At 46.8% G+C, this 13,998-nt stretch overlaps 3 non-coding genes across 3 annotated transcripts; all 3 read right to left on the bottom strand.

The window, feature by feature from the left end:
- Nucleotides 1-84: 84 nt before the first annotated feature.
- Trnas-aga (transfer RNA serine (anticodon AGA)) lies at nucleotides 85-166 on the bottom strand. The gene has a single exon. It is a non-coding gene; the product is annotated as a tRNA-Ser (tRNA).
- A 6,837-nt stretch (nucleotides 167-7,003) lies between these two features.
- Nucleotides 7,004-7,085, bottom strand: Trnas-uga (transfer RNA serine (anticodon UGA)). The gene has a single exon. It is a non-coding gene; the product is annotated as a tRNA-Ser (tRNA).
- A 702-nt stretch (nucleotides 7,086-7,787) lies between these two features.
- Trnas-cga (transfer RNA serine (anticodon CGA)) lies at nucleotides 7,788-7,869 on the bottom strand. The gene has a single exon. It is a non-coding gene; the product is annotated as a tRNA-Ser (tRNA).
- Between the last annotated feature and the right edge of the window lie 6,129 nt (nucleotides 7,870-13,998).

Below are 13,998 nucleotides of genomic sequence, written 5' to 3'. Positions count from 1 at the left end.
GTCTCGAACGCAGGGCTTCCCATGTATTCGCTCATTTCACGGTTCCGTTGGAGATGTTCTTCACCTCTTGACACAAAAAACAAGCGCAGTCGGTAGGACTCGAACCTACGCTCCCACAGGGAATCTCATTTCTAGTCAGACGCCTTAACCACTCGGCCACGACTGCCGGTCGCATAGCGGTGTCCCGACAAGTGCAACTGCTCCTTTACATGCAATCTGACGGCAGAACGCGACATGGCCTCACTCGTTTCTGTAGTGCTTTCGTTGCCAGCACATTAGCCGTTACGACAGTGTATTAGTTTTCGCCTGGACGGGGGCTTGAACACGGGACCTTTGGTTGAAGGTCTAGCGCTCTACCGACTGAGCTATCCGCTCCCTCAGCCGAGCGTTGTAGTACATGCTGCATGGCGTGCGAGTGACTCGCGTGTCGTAACTGCTGGCTTATGGCTCCAATGGCGACTTCACCGACTTCCCACTGACGCACCGCTGACGCTAGTTTTGTGTCGTCTTAAACGATGGACATACTTACAAGCAGCTGCGAGATCTTAAGAAAAGAAACGCTGCACCACTGCTTTTGCCGCACTCGAATGAATCGAATTGCGACTCATAGAAAGAAATGAATGCTCGCTCTGTCCTACACTTTCAAGCACATCTGCGTACTCACGAACACGGCGACGGCGCGACAAAAGGACGGGGGCGCGTTCGTGGGCGTGCGACTGATTTCTGCAGTACTAGCGTCCGTGCGAGGTGAACCGATAGGCACAACAGACAGCGGCCGTCGCGAAACAGTATTCTTAAACATAAATTTCCGTCTTGTTGAGAATGGTGTCACTGGTTTGGATCCGCATTCACCCACGCATGTCACATGTGTGCGAAAATTTCTGCTCGTTTTAATGCAAAATCGCACGCAGCCGGTAGGATTCGAACCTACGCTCCCAGGGTGAATCTGATTTCGAGTCAGACGCCTTAACCACTTTTTTTTTTTTTTTTTTTTTTTTTTTTTTTTTTTTTTTTTTTTTTTTTTAGGGCCTCCCTTCTCCCCTTACAGCCCTCCTTGCGCTCTCCATGAATGCCGTCCTTGGCGAGCTTCATCAGCTATAATCAAAAGAAATCAAAGTCTCCAGATTCACTGGCGTCGTACAACAGTACACAAAAAGAATACCGGTTCTTCCGGATTACAAGGAGGTCATTGCCTCGTCTTCTTTGTAATATAAGTGCAACGAAAAATAGAAATCTCTCTCAAGACCAAGGGGAAAAAAAAAATGTCTCTTCCCGCAAAAAACAAATAATGAGGAATAAGAAAGATAAGAAAACTTCAGGTTCTTCAAGCGCCATAGGCGAAACGATAACGAAAATAGTAGTCAGTGTTCGCTTGTACTTGGGAACTTCACCGTGGAAATGTTAACAGTAATGGCGGATTGACTTTAGAATCACCCAATTCCCTGTTTCTCAAACAGTATTTTTAACATGTTTCCAAAATCCCTTTTAATGTGCGGGAACTGGTTTCTTCGCCAATATGCCGTTTCCATATAAGCAGTAAAGGCAGTAATATTGTCTTCTCCGTGGTTAGTGATGACGTAAGTGACAAAATGACCCAGCATCCACATAACAGTATTGTTTTTCGTTTTGGGGTAAAACCGTGTATCAGGCCACAGGAGGATATCAGTCGTATAAAGACTTTATGTGCTACGTGTGAGCAGCGCCAATCGTTTCCGCACCCAATGCCAGTTGAACTGATGCCCGCAGCAAGTAAACCTGTGCCTCAGAGTGTCAACGAATCCACATTTGAGGCAGTTGTCAGTAGCACTTAAGCCAATGCGGTTGAGTTTTTCGTTGGTTGGAACAAGATTGTGGACAACTTTATACCAGGCGGAAATCACATCGGAGGAATGAATTTTTAGAGTAATATTGGTCCACACTGCCGTCCAGACGATTCTTGGGTAGTGCATTTCAATTGTAGTTGGGGCTTCGTACTTCTGCCACTGAGCAAGTAAGAACACTGTCGTGAGACAAGGACTTGTGAAAACACTGTCACCTAAGTAACTAATTTCGAGGTAATAAACACCGACATGTTGCAATTGAAAGTTGAGTTTCCCGATGTCAATTGGCGGTTTCATACATTTAGGGCGAACAATGCGAAACAGCTTCGATGTGATAGTATGGGGCATCGTGGTAAGTATCACAGTTGTTCGTTTTATATAGAGTGCTGTCGCCTTTCGACGGATATCATTGAGTTGCAGGCCCCCAGCTTGCACTGACTTAGACAGTGTGGTATAGGTTAACTTAAAAATATGACCGAGCCACACAAACCTGCTGGACAAACGCATGATCTTATGGGCTTGCATTTTGGGAAGAGGGAACACCTGAGCGACATAATAAGCTTTACAGAGTATGTATGTATTCAAAATCCTGATCTTCTGGAGGATATTTGTCGATCGCCATGTGTTTTCCACTATAGCTCCCTGTATTCGATTGGCAGTAAGTTTCCAGTTTTTAGCTGCCATACGTAAGGGACACCTATCGATGATGATTCCCAGAGCAACATGTTGTTCGACGATCTGTGCCCACGGTATAGCAAGAGATTCGAAGCCCCGTAAGCTTAGAACCTTACATTTACCCTCACTGAGTTTCGCCCCAGAAGCAGTGCTGTAAGTATCAATCTCAGCCCGCAATTGGGCCACTTCAGACTCATGACGTAGGATAACAGCAACATCATCGGCGTAAGCCCTCACAGTAAGATTGCTCCCTAAGACAGAAAGGCCAGTTAATGTGATACACAATCTCTTCAGAAATGGCTCGAGCGACAAAACAAAGAGCGACATCGACAACGGACTGCCTTGCGGTACACCTCGTCGTATACCAACAGCTTGTGTCAGCTGACCGTTAACGGTGATCCTAGCAGTAATGCCGGTTATCATATTCCGAATGACTGCCACAGCTCGTTCTTCGAGTCCAATTCGTTGCAGGATGCGTTCTAAATAGTGATGACTAACGCGGTCAAAAGCTTTGCAAAAGTCAAGAAAAAGGAAAGCACATTTGATGTTGGTTACGGCCGCTACTGAAATAACGTCTCTGTACTCTGCAACCGGAGTCATAATGGATCTCCCTGGAAGGCAGGACTGATGTGAATGAATAACTTTCCCAAGGATGGGGGTCATTCTGCTATTAATCGCTCGGGCAATCGTTTTATAATCAAAGTTCAATAATGTGATTGGACGGAGATTATCAACTCGCTTGTGACCAGTTCTCTTCGGGACTAAAACAATTCTACCCACTTTGAAGTCGGCAGGAAGAGGACCACCACTCATGACTTCATTAACAATTTCAGTAAAAGTACCACCAAGGACATTCCAGAATTTGGTATAAAATTCCTTGGGCAAACCATCAGGACCAGGCGATTTAAAGGAAGGCGACTTGGAGATCAAGGCTAAAACTTCCTCGGGAGTGAAATCCGATAAAAAGTCTACATTGTCAGCAGGACTAATCGCCCTATCAAAAACATTGACCACTGCACTGACAGCAGGTTCATTGACAATCTCACTGGAATACAGTCGTTGGAAATGTTGGTGAATTTCACTAATAATGGCCGCTTGAGTAGAGAGTAATTTCCCATTACCTCTTTCCAAAACATCAATGAAAGCCCGGCGGCGGCGTGATAAATGCTTGAATAAATGGTACATAGATGTCATTTCGTCGGCTAAAACAGATTTAGGTTTGGATTTAACTTTCAGACCTTCCAATTGTTGACGCTTCAAGCTGACAAGCTTAGCCTTGACACGTTGAATTGATGGAAAGTTAGTGTTGGTCGCAGTGGATGAATCATACAGTTGTCGCAACACAGTGTAGTAAAACTCAAAGGTCTTCTTGCAGGCGCGTGCTTTCTGAGCACTATAATAAATGAGACTTTTTCGAAGCGTTGGTTTGGCAACAGTGGTCCACCACATCGCTTTAGTCGGATAAAAAGTGATGGAACGCAAACAAGTTTCCCACACATGTCTGATAACGTCAAATAATTCAGCGTCCGCCAGATGCGATATGTTTAACATCCACGGGGAACGAAATAATTTGGTAGGCTGTCGATTTAAGAGAACTGTTGCCGCAACAGCGCAATGGTCGGTAAAACTAGCCGGGATTACGTCAACCGCTAGGAGTCGGTCACTGATACAGTCCGATAGATAAATTCTATCCAGACGGCTGCATGAAGTAACGGCGAAAAAAGTGAATTTAACTAAAGTAGGATACTTCAGTTCCCAAGCATCTTTCAGCTTAATATTCTTAACGAGCTCGTGCAGTTCTTTACAGTAGTTAAAATTAGGGGACTGATCGTTTTTACGTAGAACACAGTTAAAGTCACCTCCTATTATCAGGTTTTGAGGACTTCCCCGCAACAGATACGTAACATCCTCCTTATAAAAACGTGACCGTTCGAATTTGTTGCTGTTGCCTGACGGGGCATATAAGTTAACAAGGGTGACATCAAAAATTTTACAGCCCACTCCTCGACCGGAATCTAAAAACTCGATCTCCCCAACTGGAATACCTTCCCGTATTAAAAGTGCGGTACCTGTACTTTCCTCAGGAGCAACGTTTGATATGGTTTTAAAACCAGAGATGAAGAGATTCAAAACAGTAACTTCCTGCAACAACACAATATCAGCGTCAGATTCGTATAGAAACTGCTGTAGGGCCGCAATTTTGAGATCAGATCGAATCTTATTTATGTTCAGGGAGACGAATTTGTACGCTTGTGCCATTAGTACAGTGAGGTACGGAAAGGGTCACTAAACAACACTGGTCGCATTACAAGGGCATAGAAACTTCGGAATGGTCTGCATTGTCGGGAGGATCACGAACAGTCACTTGTGTGTCGTTGGGTTTGTTTTTCTTCCGTACTGCGTTGACGTTCGGTTGAACTTTGGTCCTACTACGTGCTCTGCTAGGGAACACATCGGCAGACGGAGGTGTGGGAGGGTCCTGAGTCACTTCGCAATCCATAACGTGATGTGACGCCTCAGCCATCTGATCTGCAGAAAGATCTGACGCAGTAGGTGGACAAGGTTGTTTGTTGTCTCTAGCACGAACTTCGTGTTTGTTGGTAGACGGACTTTGACTTCCTTCAGTTTGTACACAAATACTGCCTTCCTCGTTATGCTTATCGGGAGCACGCGCTTGTTGTGATTCGTCCTGTGGTGACGTCGCGACTTCAGGCGGCGGGCTCGGCTGTTGTGATGCCAAAGCTGCCTGTACGTCACTCGGAATGACGTCAATAGCCGCAGCGTCGACAGCTGCGTGCGACGGTTCAGAAAAACTTGAGGTAGTAACCGTAACCGGCATCTCTTTCGGGACGTCATGTTCTAATTCCTGGAGATCCTCGTCCGGACTATCATCATCACACGTTCGTCGCCGTTTGTGGCTCAGCAGCTGCACGTCAGATTTGGAAGCAGGCGGATCTGTAACCGGTTTTGAAGGAAAGGGTGGAAAGTCGGCAACAGGCAAACCAGGCTCCGGGGGCAATATTTCACTACCACTAGGGCGTTCGATGTCCGTGATTGGTGCCTCCCTAACAAGATCGGCCAATGTCAATTTTCTACGCTGTTCCAAAGTATTTTTGAGAACAAAGACACGTTTAGGGCAGTTCGTACGCAAGTGGCCAGTTTCGTTACAAATAAAGCATGTGCCTGGTTGCCCACTGTACGTGACATGCACTTTATACCCACAAACAATAAGATGGGAGGGGATATCTTGCTTGACGTGCATTTCGACTGACCGGACGCCACTAAAACACTGTAACCGATGTTGACTAGACCAACGTTCGTTACGGATTTGCTTGACCTCCCCATACTTCGTCAAAATCTCACGCAAATAACAGTTTTCAACTTCCGGCGGCAGGTTGTACACACGGACATTTTTATATTCTACATCAGCATTGGATATGAGAACAGTACTCACCGAGGCGTCACGATGACGGAACTCAGCTCTGCTACCATGTTTTAACAGAATCCTCTCCAGTAACACAGGGTTTAACAACTTGACGAAGAAACAGTAGAGATCTGTGTCGTAATAGGCAGTATGAACCTGGTCAGACGTAATACCAATGACATCCACTATGAAATCGTGAACTTCCATGGAACTCGGTTGAACATGACGCGTAGACTTGTCAAATTCGAAACACAGAGTACATTTCCTTGGGAACAACCTGAACGACATATCCACTTATTAAACGGTCAAGACCGCTAACACAGAACGACACAAAACACCAAAAGCGAAGTGAAGTGACGGAAACACAAGACAGCAAATCTAGCAAACAACGTAAACAACGAAAGTAGTCACGGCTTGCACACGCTATTGCGGAGCGAAGGCACAACACGTGCGACCTGCACGGCGTCGCAAGCGGAACTGTCAGCTATTTCGGCTGACGTCGAAAGTTGCCTTTTGCATGTGTTCGTTAACCTCTGCCTCGTTGCCAATTTCACAGTCACCTTCGTCTGATAAGACACAGGGGCGCTGAAAGGCGAGCAGCCGATGCAGTGAAGTTCCACACACATTTCTTCTTCTTCCGTCATCGTAACAAGCAAACATGTCGACTCGATTCGTGTAATATTGACTTCGCTGACGCTAGAAAACCCGTGCTATATCGATGCCAGGGGCAACTCGTGTGCGGAGAACGAGACACAAGAAGGAGTGAGTCTCTCCACCGTATGAGAGGCAGTATCTAGCAGATACACACGGTAAAACATACGACTTGCGTTAGCTCATAAATTGCTACACGTCATCGTCTGCAAGCTAAAATGGACACATCTGCACTGCCCAGTGAGGCGACACTTGTACTAACACCAGGTGGACGGCTGTGAGACGCGGAGATGAGCTGCGGCTTCTGGGCGCGACTGTAACGCTGCGCCCTGGATCAAATAGCACTGCACATTGCTGGTGACCCACGTGTTTAGTAGTGACGCAACTGCTAGGATGCAGCTGAACGTCCGCCTTTTGAGAGCGAGAAAATTTTCGCAGTCGGCAGGACTCGAACCTACGCTCCCAGAGGGAATCTGATTTCAAGTCAGACGCCTTAAACACTCGGCCACGACTGCCGGTGGCGGAAGCGACTCCCGACAACTGAAACCGCCATCTTTAGAAGCAATCTGATGGCAGAAAACGGCGTGGCCTCACTCTTTTCTGTAGGGTTTCCATTAGCCGTTACGAAAGTGTATTAATTTTCGCCCAGACAGGGACTTGAACCCAGGACCCTTTGGTTGAAAACCTAGCGCTCTACCGACTCAGCTATGCGGGCCCACGCACGAGCATTATCGTACAGCTGCGCGGTGCGCGAGTGATTCGTATGTCGTAATTACTGGCTTATGGCTCCGATGGCGACTTCACCGACTTCCCACTGACGCACCGCTGACGCTAGTTTTCTGTCGTCTTAAAACGATCGACATACCTCCAAGCAGCTGCGAGATCTTAAGAAAAGAAACGCTGCACCACTGCTTTGGCCGCACTCGAGTGATGGAAATTGCGATTCTTAAAAAGAAAATGAAATGTTCGCTCTGTCCATCACTTTCGAGCACATCTGTGAACTCACGATCTCAGCGACGGCTTTCTGCAGTCCCAGCGTCAGTGTCAGTGTGAGGTGAACCGATAGCCACAGTAAGCAGCGGTCGTCGCGAAAACTCAGTATTCTTAAAACGGAAATTTTCGTCTTGTTGAGAATGGCGTCACTGGTTTGCACCCGCATTCGCCCACGCATGTCACATGTGTGCGAAAATGTTTGCTCCTCTGTACGCAAAATCGCACGCAGCCGGTAGGATTCGAACCTACGCTCCCAGAGGGAATCTGATTTCGAGTCAGACGCCTTAACCACTCGGCCACGACTGCCGTTAGCGCGGTGTTCTCCCGACACATGCAACTGCTACCGTTTAAAGCACTGTGGTGTCAGTAAACGGCGTAACTGCATTATTTTCCGTAGCGTTTCCACCGCTACCAGACGAATCGCTACCAAAGTGTTAAAATTTCCGCCTCGACGGGGCCTTGAACCCTGGACCCTTAGGTTAAAAGCCTAATGCTCTACCAACTTTTTTTTTTTTTTTTTTTTTTTTTTTCCTTTATTATTATATTTATTGGGCCTCCCATCTCCCCATACAGCCCATCCATTCGCTCACCTTTTTTGCCTTCTTCGGCTAGCTTCGATGCTATACTCTTGTGATGCTATTTCACTGTGGATATTCTGAAATGTATAGTGGTTATATTTTGATTCCTTGGTGTTTGAAGTGATATTGAATAATTTTTTTTATAATTTTTTTCTTTTTTATTGTTGTTTTTGTTTTATTTTTTTTTTTTTTTTTTTTTTTTTTTTTTTTTTTTTTTTTTTTTGTTTCTGTTAATATTGTTTATTTGATTTTACTGCATGCGGAGGTGCAGGGTGCCGACGTCATTCAAAGCTCGTCTTCTCGAAAGTTGGTTATGCCTTTGGCTTCCCCAAGCGATGGCTTGGACTAGTCTGATATATTCCATTTTTGCTGTGTGGTTTCCCAAGTCGCCTTCTCTTAGCTCCGAACGACTCAGGCGCCAAAAACTGCGCTCTGCATACGAATGTGGAAAAGAGAAATGATGAAATCCATGTTGCCGCGGAATGAGTTGAAGAAGAAGGAAAGAAAAAAAAAAATGAAGAAATAAATCCTGTTTCATCTTCCCTCGTCGACGTCAAAGAAATAAAGAAGCAAGTAATGTTCGCAGTTGAGTGAAACGGATACATCTTCCATGTAAGTTTGCAAACATAAAACATAAACGAAAAACCCAGTGGACACCACGTCCCAACGAATGGTCAGCTTCACCATCCATGTTGGGAGAATGTAAATCAAATTCCTGCTGAATTAACGGAGACGAAGGGCTAGGTTAAACAGACAATTAAAACACCAAGCATGAACATTCCAATCAGTGACTACTGCAGACACCATGAATGTCGACTTTGTTCCTTTTCTTCTTTTTCGTTGTTTCATTGTTGTCGTTGGACATATTTGTTTTTTTTTTATTTGTAATTTATTTATTGAGATTTTCATTTATATTTGAGAAGGTGGATATATACGTGGCCGTGGAAGAAACCTTACTGAATTCGTTTACAGGGTCGTGATTTGGAGCGCTAAGATATAATTTGCAAACTTTTGCCTATGTTTGACATCCTGCATTAGCAGTTGTGCCTGTGTGGCGAGGTATAATCTGTAGTCCAGGTATGAACGCCCCTCCTGGGCGCCAAGCAAGTAACATAGGGTGTGTCCAGCCAACCACGTCCAGGTGTTTGCCTTGGTTGTGGGGTAGTACGCGTCGTCGGGTTGGAGCACGGACGTAAGAGAGATGTGCCGTCGTGCCGTGCGGCAGATCAAAGCCATGGTCATTCTACACCATTCCCAAATAAGACTGTTCGCACCACAAACACATCTGTGTTGCAAAGTGTCGACAAGGCCGCACTCCCTACATTTGTCAGTAGCTGACAAATGTATTTTATGAAGTTTTTCGGCTGTGGGTAGAGTTTCATTAACAACTTTATACCACAGTGATCGAATACCGGTATCTAGCACTTTGTTATGTATAGACTTCCAGATTAGAGCCCAGTCTTTAGAGGGATACTTCAGTTCCATGCGGTTGACCCTGCCTGTGTCGTTCAGTAGCCGGTAGAGGTTGGCAGTGGTAAGGTCACGTAGCGGGACTCTCGATTTCATTTGGAGATAACTACTTTCCAAAAGAAACATCCTAATGTGGTTTGCTTTGAAATGCGTTTCCCGAAGGTTGATGGGGATGTGCATAGTCTGAGGCTGAAATGTGCGTATGGCCATACTCAGCGCACTGTCAGGATATTCGTGGCAGAGCTGCAGTGTACGCCGGATCAAGAGTGCCTTACATTTGGTTTGAACATCCGTCAGGCCGAGGCCGCCTTTGTCTGGTGGGAGAGTGATGACATTGATGCCCACCTTGAAGATGTCACCCCTCCAGATGTACCAACCTACTGCCGACATAATTTTCCTCGCAACACTGTCGACCACAGGAAGTATTTGCCCGACATACCAAATTTTCGAGAGAATCATGGTATTAACGAAATGAACTCTCTGCAATAAGTCCTGTTCTCTGCCTTTATGATACTGTAAGCAGCCCCGAGACATAGCCAAAAGATGTTTCCAATTGTCTACCGTTGTTCGTAGGGGGCAACTGCTCATCTTGATACCAAGAAGTTTGAGAGTCGCACATCTTCTGTACGGCAAAGGGGCGTCTGTGCGAAATCCACTGCCTATAGGCAGGAGGCAAGTCTTTCCATAGTTTAGCTGAGAACCGGAGGCTCGCTCGTAATCGGTGATACTATTCCTAACGGCCGTGAGGTCTTGTTCCGAACGCACAATGACACCCACATCGTCGGCGTACGCAATGCATTTGAGGGTGCTGGAATACAGGTTTAAACCTGGAAGGTTACAATTCAGCATCCTTACAAGTGGCTCAATTGCGATCACGAAGAGACACATGGACATGGGACAGCCCTGTCTGATTGACCGCTGAATCGGAATCCGCCGGGTGAATTGACCATTGACGATGATCTGAGAAGTGGCCGAGGTGTACATGTTGCTGACCATTGCAGTAAAGCCGTCACCAAATCCTAAGTGGTTCATGGTGTGGAAGAGGTAGCGATGCAGGATCCGATCAAAGGCCTGACATTGATCTAAAGCCAAGATTGCTGCTTCCGGGCGTGTGATTGCAGTAAACGAAACGAGCTCCCTGTAATCGGCAAGACATTTAAAGATCGTGCGGCCCGGGACCGCTGCTGCCTGGCTGTGATGTATAATTTTTGCAAGGACATGTTTAAGTCTACCTGCTATGACGCGGGCCACAATCTTGTAGTCAGAGTTCAACAGGGAGATAGGGCGGAATTTGGCAATATCCTGATGGGGGTATTCTTTTGGGACCAAAACGATCAGGCTGTCATTGAAACCATCTGGTAACTGTTGGCCGGCGCGCAGTTCATTGCAGATGCAAACAAAACAATGTTCGAGGAGGTCCCAGAACTGCTTATAAAATTCAATCGGCAGACCATCAATGCCGGGCGATTTGTTGGCCTGAGCCCTGCTCAGTGCTTCCCGAATCTCCACCGCGGTGATATCACTGATCAACAATTGCCTGTCGTCCTCATCGAGCGTTGTCGGAAGATATGCATGCATCGCCGCGATTGCCGCATCATCGGCTGGTTGTGCTCTGTATAGTCGCTCGTAGTAGGCCGTTAGAGACTCCTTAATTTCAGCCTGGGTCGTCACAAAGGTACCGTCTTCAGTTCGTAAGCGGGTAATCAATTTTTGTCGTGCGCGGCGTTTCTCTGTCCCTAGGTGGAAGGCGGATGGTTGTTCGTCAGAAGTGCCGGCGCTATCTCGCGAACGGATTTTAACGCCTTCCATTTGCCTGCGTTTGAGGAGCGTCAACTTTGATTTGATCCGTTTAATCTGAAGAAATTGTTCCTGCGTGACATGTGCTTCAGAATACAAGTCACGGAGACAGCGAAAATAAAATTCAAAAGTCTCTTTCTGCATCCGGCTCCTGTCAGAACTATACGCCTTCAAACAACGAATAAGCCTAGGTTTTGCACAACGGCACCACCACTGCGTTACCGATGGGAATGTTGGTCGTCGACGTAAACAAATCTCCCAGGCTTCTTGTAGACGGTCTCGTAACTCCTGTTCCCTGAGAATACTGACGTTAAGTTTCCATCCTGTCCGACCACGGAAAGTTTGCTGGCGCGCCATACGAATGATACAATGGTAAGCTAAATGGTCGGAAAAATACAGGGGCCAGGTTTCCGAGGAAGATACCCGCTCTCGCAGGTTTTTCCCCACGTAGATCCTGTCGAGGCGGCTGGCCATTTGTGCAGTATGGTACGTGAAGCACCGTTGTTCCCCGTGTGTTATTTCCCACGTATCCTCCAGCTCTAATTGACGTACTGTTTCGCCGAGAGTAGCACATCCATTAAAGTTCGGCCATTGGTCCTTTGGCTTCAAAACACAATTAAAATCGCCTCCGATAACCACGTCCTCCCGGCTGCGGCGCAAAAGATATAATAAGTCAGTGGCAAAGAACTGAGCTCGTCTCGTTCTATTCTGATTCCCGGAAGGGGCATATACATTAACAAATCTAATGCCGTTGATAAGGCACGCCATACCCCTGCCATTTTCGAGTCGTTCAACGTCGGAGACGGCCACGCCCACTTTGGTTAATAGAGCGGTACCTGAAGAACTGTCTGGGGTGGTGTTTTTGAGTAATTGGTAGCCAGGAATGTCAGGCTGAAATTTATCATCGACCTCCTGCAACAGCACAATATCAGCATCGCAGCTGTATAAATAATCACGAAAGCTAGAGAGCTTCTGTACAGAAGTAATTCTATTAACGTTAATTGTAGCTAACTTATAATCCTGGTAGGATTGCATGAACTGCTAAATGTTGGCAGAAAGAGAAAAAAGCAAAGTAGATATGCAGAAGCACAGAAAATTATAACCTTTAGTAGGTATCAGATAGGTAATCATCGTCCCCCGTCGGGTGTTTTGAGGCAGGTCGTGTCGTACTTAAGTCGCCGACCGGTAATGCGGGTAAATTTCCTGGAGATGGCCCTACCACAGACAGGCTCTGGTCCATTATTACATCGTCAGTGTCATCTGCCCAATTGACCACATGAACAGCGGCCACCTCGCCAATTGAGCCCTGATCATGTTGAGATTGATGTTCGGGGGTATCCCTGAGGTCCACACGAGGGTGCTGTTCCTCGTTCGCAGCGACCTGGCCGTCACCATCGGGGTGGGGCACGGAGACGTCCGAGACCTGTGGGGTCTCATGCAGCGGCTGTTCAGTGGGGTCGTCAAGAGAGACGTCAGGCAAGGAACGGGCAATTTGCGCCCCTTTTTCGCGCAAAGGTGGTGCGGTGTGGGCGGCATCTTTGTGGGCGATCCTCCTTTTCTTGTGTTTCTTGGGAGAAGTTTCGACTCTTTGAAGTGCTGCAGCCGACGAGGAAGAAGTGGAGTCCTGTGCAGGAGGAAGTGCATTCGGAACTGAAATGGGATCCATATTGCTGTTAACGTGGCGACCAGTGTGAGCTTCCTGGGAGTGAGCAACCTCTTGGTGGCTGTCTAAAGACGGAACCGCCGGGATGCTACTGGCCACCGGTACTTCTGTAGTAGGAACAGCGATGCCGGCCAGACTGGAAGTGTCCATGGGCGTATCTAGATCAGTGTCCGAAGCCCTGGGATCTGTGACCACGTCAGGTTGCACCGCCGCGGCCGTGGTCGAGCGGACTGCCGCTACATATGTGAGAGGCAGTGTCGACATCCTGTTAGTTGCCGTCCTTTCGCCAGGTGGTAATTGCGTCACTCGTCGCTGCATACACTGAGCGCGAACGTGATCAGTGGCACCACAACCTGCACAAGTTCTAGGTTGACCGTCGTACATAACGATCGCCCTGTATCCACAAATAGTGAGATATGACGGGATGTGTCTCTTCAACTCTATCTTGACCTGACGAACACCGTTCAAAACAGGGACTTTGAAAGACAACCACTTTTCGGCAACATTGCTAATGACCTTACCATAGCTGTCCAAAGCAGCGTTGATGTGTTCCGCGGGTACTTCAAAAGGTAGTTCGAATATTCGAACGGTGCGGACACCAAACCCTGCATGAGACACGAGAACCTCTCCAACATTCCCATCACAATGCTTAAACTTCAAACGACCACTACAAGAGTCAATGATTTGTTCACAGATTTCGGCAGATTTAAACTTTATATAGGCAGTGCTGCTAACTATCGATAAATGGACTCCAAGAATGTCATCAAAGGATCGTTTCAAAGCTTCCTCAATCCACGATTCTAATTCAAACGATTTTGGTCTTGCATAGTTTGAATCAAACACAAACTTCAAAGTATCCCGTCGTGTTAAGTGACTCATGTTGGAATCCTACACATAGTCCAAACAATAACACGTCACTGTGTACAG

This window comes from Schistocerca serialis, unplaced genomic scaffold (genome assembly GCF_023864345.2).
Source record: "Schistocerca serialis cubense isolate TAMUIC-IGC-003099 unplaced genomic scaffold, iqSchSeri2.2 HiC_scaffold_1377, whole genome shotgun sequence".
Taxonomy (NCBI): domain Eukaryota; kingdom Metazoa; phylum Arthropoda; class Insecta; order Orthoptera; family Acrididae; genus Schistocerca; species Schistocerca serialis.
This window is presented reverse-complemented; position numbering and strand designations above follow the sequence as displayed.